Raw genomic sequence first — 14,361 nt, 5'->3', positions numbered from 1 at the left:
GCAACAGAGTTGCCTAAGGACACAAAATGTGAGACATAATCACTTTTAGGGTCATGCAACTGCAGGGTGGCACTTGCATGATCCTGAGAGTATCTCCTTAAATTTTGCACCCCAGGTATTTCTCTTGCATCACCCTAGTCCCATTTGTGAAGAGAAGCATATTTTAAGAATAGGAACTGCTTTTAGACTATGAATGTGAGTTAGAGATGATAGTATGTGTAACTGAGGAAGTTGGTGGGGAAGATTAAGGTACACTAGAAAGTAGTAATTATGCATTTTCAACTGTTATGTGTGGAAACCTTTGCTGAGTCTAGTAAGCATGATAATACCTTTGAAGTAACACAAGGAATATAATTTTTTTGATTCATGGCTTTATAGTAGTTTGATTTTTAAAAAGTTCCATTTAGAGATGCCACCAAAAAAAGTTGTTACTTTTAACCCACATCATTTCAATATCAAAGAAAAATGCTTTTTATTTCATTGAAAAATAAAAATTACAGTAAAGCCTGAGTTGGAGATTGAGGCATAATACATGGGTGCTTTGACTAGCTGGCTTTCTTTTCTCTTTGCTTTGTTTTCTTTCTTTCTTTCTTTTTTTTTTTTTTTTTTTTTTTGACAGGGTATTGCTCTCTTACCCAGGCTGGAGTACAGTGGTGCTATCACAGCTCACTGCAGCCTTGACTTCCTGGGCTCAACTGATCCCTCTGTCTCAGTTTCCTGAGTAGCTGGGACTACGGTTGACTAACTTTCCTGAGCAAGAAACTTGACACTGCTCAATATTAGGAATGGAATCTCAGTTGAATAATTGTCTTTCTTTAACTTAGGACTGTGGAAATAACTATTTTCATAGCAAAGTGAGAGACCAGAACAGGGAATTCTAAGTAACGCTACTATCTTTGCTGATAGAGAAGAGAGTTTAAACATTTTTAATATGAATTGGATGATCCAGTGATTTTTGGGTTTATCTTTGGAGTAGAATCGAATGTATATAGAAAGTGTTTTGTTCCTCAGAAAGCTGTATGAGTAATACTGTTTACTGAACTATACCCTGGGGGTTTAATTAAAGATGATATATTGAAAGCAGTATAAAAGTGAAGTCATGACTGAATTTTTTTCTTTTTTTTGAGACAGGGTCTCACTCTATTGCCTAGGCTGGAGTGCAGTGGCACACTCATTGTTCACTGCAGCCTCAACTTTCTGGCCTCTGGTGATCCTCCCACCTTAACTTCTCAAGTAGCAGGGACTACAGGTACATGCCACCATGCCATAATTTTTGTTTTTTTTTTTTTTTTTTTTTTTTTTTTTGTAGAGATGAGCTCTCACTATGCTATCCAGGAGGGTTTGGAACTCTTAGACTCAAGTGATCCTCCTGCCTTGGCCTCTGAGAGTGCTGAGGTTACTGGTATGAGCCACCTTATCTGGCCATCATTAAAATTTTTATATTTAAAAATAATTTTGTCATGAATTTTATCATTTTATATAACAACTCTTGTTGAAGCCTAACTTTACACCAAAGTGTACAAATCAGAGGAAACCATAATTCATTTTGGAATTTCATTCATTTGGTAGTCACTTGTTTGATGGCTACTGTGTCCCAGGTATTTTGCAAGCTGCTGTATGAAGATAGAAATTTCTTTCTCAATCATGTCACAGTTTTGTGGAAGAAGAGAAATCTATTAACACTTTAATTATATGTAGATTAGATTTCCAACCAATTCTAGCTTTAGGAGCTTTGCTATATCTAGAAGGGAATAAAATACTTTCCTGGGGACAAAGGCACCCTTTGGAAATGGTTAAAATATTAGGAAAGTAGAGTTGGAGAATATGCCTAACATACTGTGTTTGATCTGTTTCCTGACCAGAAGGAAAGGAGTAATCTTGTTGGTAACTTTTATGGAATGTCATCTGATTCACGTGAAAGTCAAGGAAGTAGGGGAAATGACGGGAAACAGAATAGGCAAACAAACAAACAAAAAGAGCTTGGAAGAAGGGAAGAGCTTATGATAAGCCAGGAAGATGAGATTAAAAATAGGAGGATACAAGCAAAAAGTGAGAAGTTGTAACAGGGCTGTAAACTGCATATATTGACATCAGTGATAAAGGAGAGAGTCAGTGACCAAAAAACCTCTCAGAAGCGTTCACAGTTTTTAAGAACTGAGGGGAGAACAGTTAATTCAAGGGTCATACTTTGGCATACTGAAGCATATGAGGCAGAAGCCAGATGCGGTGGCTCACGCCTACCAGCACTTTGGGAGGCCGAGGCAGGCCGATCACCTGAGGTCAGGAGTTCAACACCAGCCTGGCCAACATGGTGAAATCCTGTTTGTACTAAAAATACAAAAATCAGCTGATGGCACATGCCTGTAATCCCAGCTATTTGGGAGGCTGAGACACAATAAATCACTTGAACCTGGGAGGCAGAGGCTGCAGTGAGTCGAGATCATGCCATAGCACTCCATCCTGGGCGACACAGTGAGATTCCATCTCAAACAAACAAAGCATATGAGGCAAAGAAGTTTGTGTTTGCTGGGGGAATCCTTCCCCAACCTTCCCCAGCCTTTGAAAAAGTTTTTCTTATGTACTAAATTACTAGTTTAGCCTATAATAATATTTTAACAAGTATAATCACTGGCTTCTTCTGATGCCTTTCAAACTGGTTTTTGAGACAGTGTCTTGCCCTGACACCCAAGTTGAAGTGCAGTGGCGTAATCATGGCTCACTGCAGCCTCAAACTCCTTGGCTAAGTAATCTTCCCACCTCATCTTCCCAGATAGCTGGGACTACAGGTGTGTGCCACCATGCATAACTAATTTTTAAACTTTTTGTAGAGACTGGGTTTCAGTATATTGCCCAGGCTGGACTTGAACTCCTTGACTCAGGCCATCCTCCCAGTTTGGCCTCTCAAAGTGTTGGGATTACAGATGGGAGCCACTGTGCCTGGTGTGTTTCAAACCTGAAGTTAGTTTTATGATGTAAAAATGGAGAAAAACATGAATTATCTCTTGAAAACTGAGGGAACAGATTGGAGGAGAAGGTAAAAATACATTACTCTTTTGGAAAGTTAGAGAAAGATAGGGGAGAGAGTAAGCAATGGATAGATAAGTACGTGTAGCATTCTTAATGCAGCAATTGTCATAAGCTGCCACAGTTGATTTCCAGGAATAGCCAAGTATACTGAAAGTGTACATTTTAATCTCTTTACCTGTAGTGAACAGTTCTGACTTCTTGAATTTCTTCTTGCAGCTCATGTTTTTTTGGCTAGACGTATGATCATTTTCGCTAGACTTCACTGGACGTTTTCTCAAGTGTCTTCTTCGTCCCTAACGTGTGACATCTCAGCATGGAGTCGCTACTTTAGCTAAGGCATGACCAGCAATGAACAGTAGTAAGGTAGGATTACTTTACTCTTCTTAGCAAGTTACTAAAACATTTTTTATTTTGGGTCTCTGAAGTTGTGACTTGTCTTGATTTTGTAGTGTTCTTTATGTTAGATTATTCTCCTATCTGTGTAGGCTATGATCATTTTGTATTTGTGTTTATTTATTTTTTGCTTGTCATTTATCTCAGTGATTTTATCTCATTTGTGACATAATTATTTTTCTCAACTAACACTTATAATTAGCAGAACCCCAATCTATATCTCTTCCTCAGCCTGTGTGCCCACCAGTCCTGTGTTTTACCACTTGGCACCAAACTGAACATACCATATTTTTCTTCTCAAACACTTGCACTTTGTTCTGGTTTCTGTATTTCCATTAATAGCATTGTTAACCTCATTGTCAAATCACATATTCATTGACTATTTCATTAATTCATTTGAGGTACATCGATATTCTTCTAAGTATCATACAATATGCTGCTTCAGTGAATGTAATGATGAATAAGCTGGATGTTCCGTCCTTATTTTCACCCTTACGTTCTGGGAGAGGGGACAGGTTAAAAAATAAATTGACAAAACAATTATGAATTATACTACAATTTTTTAAGGAAAGCACAAACACAGATAATTTGGAAATGAGGGGGTGGAATCTACTTTAGTTAGGTTCATATAAGGCTCCTCTGAGGGGTTGATATTTAAGATGAGACCTATTTTATGAGAAGGAGCTATTTAAAGAGTGAGTAATGTATGTGTGTTGGGGCAGGGGAAGGGAGTTGTTTTTGACTGGAAGAGCATTCTCATTAGAAGGAATACTGTGTGCAGAGACCCTGAATGAGGAAAGAGCTTGGTGAATTTGAGGAACCAAAAAATACCAGTGCGGTTGACATAGTGAAAGAGGCAGATGTGGGTAGGAAGAGGTTATACAAATATTTAGGGCTTTGAAGGTTTTGGCCTAAAGTTTGCATTTTGTATCATTTTATATACTATGTGAGACATGGACTGGTTGAAATGAAAGTGAAAGCTGGCTTTTAGGAGCTGAGGTAAGATAGTGGTGGCCTGCATGATGGTGGTAGCAATAAGAGCAAGATGGATGGATTAGAGATGCATTTTTTGTGTGTGTTTTTTTGAGACAGAACTCATAGGACTTATATTTTGTTTGGGCATGGAAAGAAAGAGAGAGAACATACTCAAGGATGACTTCAAGAATTTTGGTTTTTGAGCAGCTGATTAAAAGCTGATATACAGAAACCTTTTAGAAAACTATCCTGTTAACTGATGGATTGCTTATTTTACTAAAAGACAATTAGCTATAGTGCTAGAAATAATATTAGTGCTGGAAATAAAGCATTTGGCAAATTTGTAACATGTACTAGTTATTACTTTATTTTGCCTTTTTTCCCAATGATAATTAGTTTATTATGATTTAATTTTGTTTTGTTTTGTTTTGAGATGGACTTTCACTCTTGTTGCCCAGACTGAAGTGCAATGGCATGATCTTGGGTCACTGTAACCTTCACCTTCTGGGTTCAAGCAATTCTCCTGCCTCAGCCTCCCGAGTAGCTGGGATTACAGACATGGACCATCACACCCAGCTGATTTTGTATTTTTAGATGAGATGGAGTTTCTCCATGTTTATCAGGTTGGTCTTGAACTCCCAACTTCAGGTGATCCGCCTGCCTCGGCCTCCCAAAGTGCTGGGATTACAGGCATGAGCCACCGCACCTGGCCTTGTATGATTTTTAATTAATGATGAGTTGAATTTTATGTGACTTCAGAGTCTTTCTGGAAGTGAAAATAATTGGTCTATATTTTTATACTGAGTTTTAAGTCTACTCTCCCTTGTGCTCTTTTAAAAGAGATAATTGTTTTAAGATTTTTGGCTAATCTGAACTCTTCTCAGACTGTTAATTCAAAGTTCTAATATGTAATTTTATTATTATTTTATTTTGAAGATTTTCTTTTTTATTTCTTTGTGGGACAGAGTCTCGCTGTATTGCCCAGGCTGGAGTGCAGTTGCTCAATCACAGCTCATTGCAGCCTTGAGACAAAGACAGAGTTTTGTTAGGTTGCCTAGGATGAGCACAAGCCATCCTCCCACCTCAGCCTCCCAAAGTGTTGGGATTACAGCTGTGAGCTACAGTGCCTGGCCTATTTGGAGATTTTCAAGCATCCCATCCTTAGATGTATGTCATACTAACCTCACTTGAAAGCATCTAGCTTGTCTAAATTCCTAGGAAGTTCATTTATTATCTTTTTGGTTTTAAAGCTTCATCAGAGGATATTTATATTCAACTTCTTAGGATTGTTATTTTAGGTGTAAAATGAAATGGAATAAACATTAAAATAAATCTATGTATTATTTGTTTCTTCTAAATTCATCAGTACTCCTATGTTTCATTTTTTCTCTGAAGAATTTTTTTTTTTTTTTTTTTAAGATGGAGTCTCAGTGTGTCACCTAGGCTGGAGTGCAGTGGCGCAATCTCAGCTCACTGTGGCCTCTGTCTCCCAGGTTCAAGCAATCCTCTGCCTCAGCTTCCCGAGTAGCTGGAATTACAGGCTCCTGCAACCATACCTGGCTAATTTTTGTGTTTTTAGTAGAGACACGGTTTTACCATGTTGGCCAGGCTGGCCTTGAACTCCTGATCTCATGATCCACACACCTTCGCCTCCCAAAGTGCTAGGATTACAGGCGTGAGCCACTGCACCCGTCCCTCTGAAGAATTTTTCACATATTTTCTCAAAAAAGAGTTAGTAGTTGTTTGTGTTCTATATAAAAGGCATTTGGTTGTCTGTTTTAACTATCTTATTTTTATCCTTACAACAGTTCTATTTTTTCTTCTTTGCATATGGTTATCTTTTGAGGTTTAGAACTGAGAGGTACTACTAGAATAATGGGATTGTATAGCTGAAAAATGCCTTGGAGATTATTCCACTTCCTTCTCCTTTACCTGGGACCTAGAGAGGTTCTGTGACCTGCCCAAGATCATGTAGCTGATTTTCATGATTGTTGAGACTAGTGCTGCTTTAATTCATTATGCTACAAACTGGCCTCCTCTCATGCTTTCTCTATTTCTCTCCTTTCAACATTCATTTTGAAAATGTTCAGTGCTACATCAAAATTGAACGTATAGGACAATGAATACCTATGTTACCATTTATCTAGACTCACTGTTAACATTTTGCCACATTTTCTCTTTTTACATATTTATATATTTAAAAAATCATTTGAAACAATGTTAAAGACATCAGAATAACTTAAAACTTTTAGCATGCAGATCCTAAGAAAATTGATAATTTTCTACACAATTATAGTACCAATGTCATATATAAGAAAATAACCATTAACATTAAGAATATATTTGTCTTAGTTCGTTTTGGCTGCTATGAGAAAATACCTGGGACAGGGTAATTTATAAACGATGGAAATTTATTTCTCATAGTTATGGAGTCTAGGAAGTCCAACATCAAGACATCAGCAGGTTTAGTGTCTGGAGGAGGCTTGTTCTTCATAGATGTTCCTTTTTGGTGACCTCATGACAGGAGGGATGGAACTGCGAAGGGAGAGTGCAGCTCTCTGTAGCTTCTTTTATAGGGCATTAATTCTATATATGAGTATAGATCGTTCATGGCCTAATCACCTCCTGAGGGCCCCTACTCTTAATACTGTCACCTTGGGGTTAAGTTGAATTTTGGAGGGACACATACATTCAAACCATAATAATGTTTAATGCAGTGGTTCATATTCAGATCTCCCCAGTTATCCCTAAATATATATATATATTTGTTACAGGATTCAGATAGGTTTCATGGATTGCATTTGGTTCTTATGCCTCTTTATTCTCTTTTATTTTCAAATAGCTGCTGGCTTTTTTTTTTTTCCTTGTGATCTGTATTTTCAGAGATAAAATTTGTATGTACTTAACATCTCTTCTGGGAATTGCCTGGTTTCTTAGAGTACTATTCATTTAAAATTTATTTGCAGTTTGCTTTTTTGTTTAAATTCTCTGAGATAGCTGGAGATAACATTGTCATTTCCAAGCTTTTTTTTTCCGAAACATAATTTCACCTTTAAATATACACTGCATTGGCTGAGGTTTTTCTGATTGGTTGCATTTAGTTAAAGATAAGAAAACTGGTAGATGTATGTTGGACTTGATCTGCTGGCACTAGTCAGCAATTGAAATTCAAGGAGTTCCTCCTCCATCCTCCATTGCCTATACCCACCTTCAAAGCAGGAATTCTATCTAGGAATATGTATCTATTAATAGTAGCTTTGGACATTATAAAGCAGTGGCAGTGTAGTCTTTAAAAAATGCAAACTTTCAAGTCAAATAGATTAAAATGCAAATGATGTGTAAGTAAGTACACAGAGACCCTCAGAGCTAAGCACAATAAGAAAAGATTTAATTAAATACCTTCTTTCTCTGGTACTTGTGTAGAACTGTCACTCAGTGAGTGTTCTCTTTTACCTTCTTTCCTTTTGAGTTTCATAGATTTGGTAGGTTTTCTTTGAGAAGTGTATGAAATTAGGAACAAGTGTAGCTCTTTTTGGGAGGATGTGGGATAACTTTTAAGCAGGATATTTATTTTTATTTATTAATTTTTTCCTTATTATTTTAAGTTCAGGGATACATATGTAGGATATGCAGGTTTATTATATACGTAAACGTGTGCCATGGCGGTTTGCTGCACAGATCATTCCATCACCTAGGTATTAAGCTCAGCATTCATCATTCTCCCTGATGCTCTCCCTTTCCCCATTCCCCTGCTGCCCCACAGGTCCCAGTGTGTATTGTTCCCCTCACTGTGTTCATGTGTTCTCATTGTTCAGCTTCCACTTATAGGTGAGAATATGTGGTATTTTGTTTTCTGTTCCTGCATTACTTTGCTGACGGTTATGGCTTCCAACTCCATCCATGTCCCCCCCCCCCTTTTTTTTGAGAAGGAGTCTTAACTCTCACCAGGCTGGTGTGCAGTGGTGCCATCAACCTCCACCTCCCAGGTTCAAGCGATTCTCCTGCTTCAGCCTCCCAAGTATCTGGGATTACAGGCACATGCCACCATGCCTAGCTAATTTTTGTAATTTTAGTAGGGATGGGGTTTCACCATGTTGCCTAGAGTGGTCTTGATCTCCTGACCTCGTGATCTGCCCACCTCAGCCTCATGAAGTGCTGGGATTACAGTCATGAGCCATTGCACCTGGCCAATGCATGTCCTTTCAAAGGATGTAATCTCGTTCCTTTTTATGGCTGCATAGTTTTCCATGGTGTATATGTACCACATTTTCTTTATCCATTTTATCATTGATGGGCATTTAGGTTAATTTCATATCTTTGCTATTGTGAATAGTATGGGAGTGAACGTACGTGTGCATGTATCTTTATAATAGAATATCGGGTATATATCCAGTAATGGGATTGCTGGGTCAAATGGTATTTCTGTCTCTAGGTCTTTGAGGAATTGCCACACTGTTTCTACAATGGTTGAACTAATTTGCACTCTCACCAACGGTGTAAAAGCATTCATTTTTCTCCACAACTTCACCAGCATCTGTTGGTTTTTGACTTTTTAATAATAGTCATTCTGACTGTTGTGAGATGGTATCTTGTTGTTTATTTATTTTACTTTAAGTTTTGGGATTCATGTGCAGAAGGTGCAGGCTTATTACATAGGTATATGTGTGCCATGGTGGTTTGCTGCACCTATTGACCCGTACTCTAGGTTACCTCTCCTCACTCCCCAACCCCCAACAGGCCCTGGTGTGTGTTGTTCCCCTCCCTGTGTCCATGCGTTCTGATTATTCAGCTCCAACAGGCTCTGGTGTGTGTTGTTCCCCTCCCTGTGTCCATGCATTCTGATTATTCAGCTCCCACTTATGACTGAGAACATTCGGTGTTTGGTTTTCTGTTCCTGTGTTAGTTTGCTGAGGATAATGGCGTCTAGCTTCATCCATGTCCCTGCAAAAGATATGATCTCATTTATTTTTATGGCTGCCTAGTATTCCATTGTATATATGTACCATATTTCTTTATCCAGTCATTTATTGATGGGCATTTGGGTTGGTTCCATGACTTTGTTATTGTAAATAGTGCTGCAATAAACGTGTGTGTGTGTGTGTGTGTGTGTGTGTGTGTGTGTGTGCGCGCGCGCCTTTATAGTGGAATGATGTATATTTCTTTGAGTAACGGGATTGCTGGGTCAAATGGTATTTCTGGTTCTAGATCCTTGAGGAATTGCCATACTGTCTTCTACAATGGTTGAATTAATTTACATTCCCAGCAGCAGTGTAAAAGCATTTCTATTTCTCCACAGCCTCGCCATTATCTATTGTTTCTTAACTTTTTAAGAATCACCATTCTGGCTGGCATGAGAGGGTATCTCATTCTGGTTTTGGTTTGCATTTCTTTAATGATCAGCGATGTGGAGGTTTTTTCATATGTTTGTTGGCTACATAAATGTCTTCTTTTGAGACGTGTCTGTTCATATCCTTTGCCCACTTTTAGGTTCTTTTTCTTTTTCTTGTAAATGTTTTATGTTGTAAATTCTGGATATTAGATAATTGTCAGATGGGTAGATTGCAAAAATTTTGTCCCATTCTGTTGCCTGTTCACTCTGATGATAGTTTCTTTTGCTGTGCAGAAGCTCTTTAGTTTGATTAGATCCCATTTGTCAGTTCTGGCTTTTGTTGCAATTGCTTTTGGCATTTTCATGATGAAGTCTTTGTCCATGCCTGTGTCCTGAATGGTATTGCCTAGGTTTTCTGCTAGAATTCTTATGGTTTTTGGTTTTACATTTAAGTCTTTAATCCATCTTGAGTTAATTTTTGTATGTGGTGTAAGGAAGGAGTCCAATTTCAGTTTTTTGCATATGGCTAGCCAGTTTTCCCAGCCCCATTTATTGAATAGGAGATCCTTTCCCCATTGCTTGTTTTTGTCAGACTTGTCAAAGATCAGATGGTTGTAGATGTGTGGTGTTATTTCTGTGGTCTCTGTTCTGTTCCATTTGTCTGTATATCTGTTTTGGTATCAGTACCATGCTGCTTTGGTTACTGTAGCCTTTTAGGTATGGTTTGAAGTCAGGTAGTGTGATGCCTTCAGCTTTGTTCTTTTTGCTTAGGATTGTCTTGGCTATATAGGGTCTTCTTTGATTCGATATGAAATTTAAAGTAGTTTTTTTCTAATTCTGTGAAGAAAGTCAATGGTAGCTTAATGGGAATAGCATTGAATCATAAATTACTTTGGGCAATATGGCCATTTTCACCATATTGATGCTTTCTATCCATGAGGATGGAATATTTTTCCATTTTTTTGTGTCTTTTCTTATTTCCTTGAGCAGTGGTTTGTAGTTTTCCTTGAAGATGCCCTTCACATCCCTTGTTAGCTATATTCCTAGGTATTTTATTTTCTTTGTAGCAGTTGCAAATGAGAGTTCATTCATGATTTGGCTCTCTGCTTGCCTGCTGTTGGTGTAAACATTGTTTTTGTATATTAAGACTTTGCTGAAGTTGCTTATCAGCTTAAGGAGTTTTGGGGCTGAGACAATGGGATTTTCTAAATACAAAATCATGTCCAGAGACAGTTTGACTTTCTCTTTGCTTGTATGAATACCCTTTATTTCATATCCAGCCAAACTAAGCTTCATAAGTGAAAAAGAAAATCCTTTCCCAACAAGCAAATGCTGAGAGATTTGAGCAGAGACAATTTGACTTTCTCTCTTCCTATTTGAATACCTTTATTTCTTCCTCTTTTTTTTTTTTTTTAAAGACAGGGTTTCACCATGTTGGTCAGGCTGGTCTTGAACTCCCAACCTCAGGGGGATCTGCCTGCCTTGGCCTCCAAAGTACTTGGATTACAGGCATGAGCCACCACTCCCAGCCTATTTCTTCCTCTTGCCTAATTGCCCTGGCCAGAACTTCCAATACTGTATTGGATAGGAGAGGTGAGAAAGGGCATCCTTGTCTTGTACCAGTTTTCAAAGGGAATGCTTCCAGCTTTTGCCCTTTTTTATATGATGTTGGCTGTGGGTTTGTCATAAATAGCTGTTATTATTTTGAGATATGTTCCATCAATACCTAGTTTATTGAGAGTTTTCCACATGAAGGGATGTTGAATTTTATCAAAAGTTTTTTTCCTGTATCTGTTCAGGTAATCGTGGTTTTTTTTCCTTTATTTCAGTTTATGTGATGAATTATGTTTATTGATTTGTGTATATTGACCAGCCTTTCATCCCAGGGATGAAGCCAACTATAAACTTTTTGATGTGCTGCTGGATTCAGTTTGCCAGTATTTTATTGACGATTTTTGCATCGATGTTTATCAGGGATACTGGCATGAAATTTTCTTATTTTGTTATGCCTCTTCCTGGTTTTCCTATCAGGATGTTGCTGGCTTCATAAAATGAAGTAGGGAGGAGTCCCTCCTTTTTAATTGTTTGAAATTGTTTCAGAAAGAATGATAGCAGCTCCTGTTTGTATTTCTGGTAGAATTTGGCTGTCAGTCTGTCTGGTCCTGGAATCTTTTGATTGGTAGGCTATTAATTACTGCCTCAATTTCAAAACTTGTTACTGGTCTATTCAGGGATTTGACCTCTTCCTGGATTAGTCTTGGTAGAGTGTGTGTGTCCAGGAATTTATCTGTTTCTTCTAGATTTTCTTTTCCTTTTTTTTTTTTGCATTCAGGTGTTTATAATATTCTCTGATAGTAGTTTGTTATTTCTGTAGGGTCAGTGGTGATAACCCCTGTATCATTTTTTATTGTGTCTATTTGACTCTTTTCTTTTTTCTTTATTAGTCTAGCTAGTGGTCTATCTATTTTGTTAATTAAAAAAAAAACAAAAACAAAAACAAAACAGTTCCTGGATTCATTAATTCTTTTGAATGGTTTTTCGTGTCTCTGTCTTCTTCAGTTCTGCCCTGATCTTAGTTATTTTTTGTTTTCTGCTAGCTTTTAGATTAATTTGCTCTTGCCTCTCTAGCTCTTTTAATTGTAATGTTAGTGTGTTGATCTGAGATCTCTCTAGCTTTCTGATGTGGGCATTTAATGCTACAAATTTACTTGACACTACTTAGCTGTGTCTGAGAGATTCTGATACATTGTCTCTTTGTCCTCAATGGTTTCAAAGAACTTCTTGATTTCTGCCTTAACTTTAGTATCTACCCAGTAGTCACTCAGGAGCAGGTTGTTCAATTTCTGTGTAATTGTGTGGTTTTGAGTGAATTTCTTAATACTGAGTTCTAATTTGATTGCACTGTGGTCTGAGAGGCTGTTTGTTAAGATTTCAGTTCTTTTGCATTTGCTGAGGAGTTTTTTACTCCCAATTATGCGGTCAGTTATATGTGGCACTGAGAAGAATGTATATTCTGTTGATTTAAGCTGGAGAGTTCTGTAGATGTCTTTTAGATCCACTTGATCCAGAGGTAAGTTCAAGTCCTGAATATTCTTGTTAATTTTCTGTTTCGTTGATCTGTCTAATATTGACAGTAGGTTATTAAAGTCCTCCCCCTTATTCTGTGGGAGTCTAAGTCTCTTTGTAGGTCTCTGAGAACTTATTTTATGAATCTGGGTGCTCCTGAATTGGGTGCATATATATTTAGAATAGTTAGCTCTCTTCGTGTTGAATCAATCCCTTTACCATTATGTAATACCCTTCTTTGCCCCTTTTGATCTTTGTTGGTTGAAAGTCTGTTGTGTCAGAGGTTAGGATTGCAACCGCAGCTTTTTTGGCTTTCCATTTGCTTGGTGAATTTTCCTCCATCCCTTTATTTTGAGCCTGTGTGTATCTTTTCCTGTGAGATGGGTCTCCTGAATACAGCACAACAATGAGTCTTGACTGTTTATCCAATTTGCCAGTCTGTGTCTTTTGATTGGGGCATTTAGTCCATTTACATTTAAGGTTAGTATTGTTATGTGTGAGTTTGATCCTGTCATCATGATGCTAGCTGGTTATTTTGCACACTAGTTGATGCAGTTTCTTCATAGTGTCATTGGTCTTTATATTTTGGTGTGTTTTTGCATGGCTGGGACTGGTTTTTCCTTCCCTTACTTAGTGCTTCTTTCAGGATCTCTTGCAAGGCAAGTGTAGTGGTAATGAAGTCTCTCAGCATTTGCTTGTCTGGAAAGGATTTTATTTCTTCTTCACTCATGAAGCTTAGTTTGGCTGGATATGAAATTCTGGGTTGAAAATTATTTTCTTTGAGAATACTAAATAGTGGCATCCACTTTCTTCTTCCTTGTAGAGTTTCTGCTGAGAGGTCCACTGTTAGTCTAGTGGCTTCTCTTTGTAGGTGACCTGGCCTTTCTCTCTGGCTGCCCTTAACATTTTTTCCTTTATTTCAACCTTGGAGAATCTGATGATTATGTGTCTTGGGATTGATCTTCTCATGGAGTATCTTAATGGTGTTCTCTTTATTTCCTGAATTTGTATGTTGGCCTGTCTTGCTAGGTTGGGAAAGTTCTCTTGAATAATTTCCCGAAGTGTGTTTTCTAGCTTGATTCCATTCTCCCTGTCTCCTTCAGGTACTCCAGTCAATCGTTGATTTAGTCTTTTTATGAAGTCCTGTATTTCTTGGAGGCTTTGTTAATTCCTTTTTATTCTTTGTTCTCTGGACTTGTCTGGAGACTATTTTTATTTCCATGTTTGTCACCTTTAGTAGTTTGTGAGCTTCTGGAAGCCAGAGACTTACTCATCTGATTCCTGGTGCTAAGAAATATGCTTGGCAAGTAGCTGCTCACATACAGATTCACTGAGCAAATTTTGAATGAATTAATTGTATTCTCATTACCCGTGAACTTGTCTAGTTATTTTTACTACACTGTAAATTGTTTGAAAGGAATAATCTAGATTTTATTTACCATTATATCCCTAAGTTATCTTTCACATTAATAAATGCCTGTTGATTTATATCAATACCTTAAAGAAAACATTTCTGTTAATAATTCTGCTCTCTTAAATACTTTTAAATATCAGTACTTCAAATGTATTTT

The 14,361-nt window shown here is 37.6% G+C and overlaps 1 protein-coding gene across 7 annotated transcripts in view; it reads left to right on the top strand.

Moving 5' to 3' along the window:
* The window catches only part of FER (FER tyrosine kinase), a 484,379-nt gene that overhangs the window by 11,375 nt on the left and 458,643 nt on the right, over positions 1-14,361 (top strand). For all 7 annotated transcript variants that reach the window (XR_004267831.1, XM_032274891.1, XM_032274885.1 and 4 more), the window contains exon 2: positions 3,244-3,390. The gene's annotated coding sequence lies outside the window, so the exon portion shown is untranslated. The remainder of the gene's footprint in view (positions 1-3,243; positions 3,391-14,361) is intronic.

Source organism: Sapajus apella, unplaced genomic scaffold (genome assembly GCF_009761245.1).
Source record: "Sapajus apella isolate SASKATOON/1434 unplaced genomic scaffold, GSC_monkey_1.0 scaffold1, whole genome shotgun sequence".
NCBI lineage: Eukaryota > Metazoa > Chordata > Mammalia > Primates > Cebidae > Sapajus > Sapajus apella.
The sequence above is the reverse complement of the archived record's forward strand: the minus strand, read 5'-3'. Positions and strand labels throughout refer to the sequence as shown.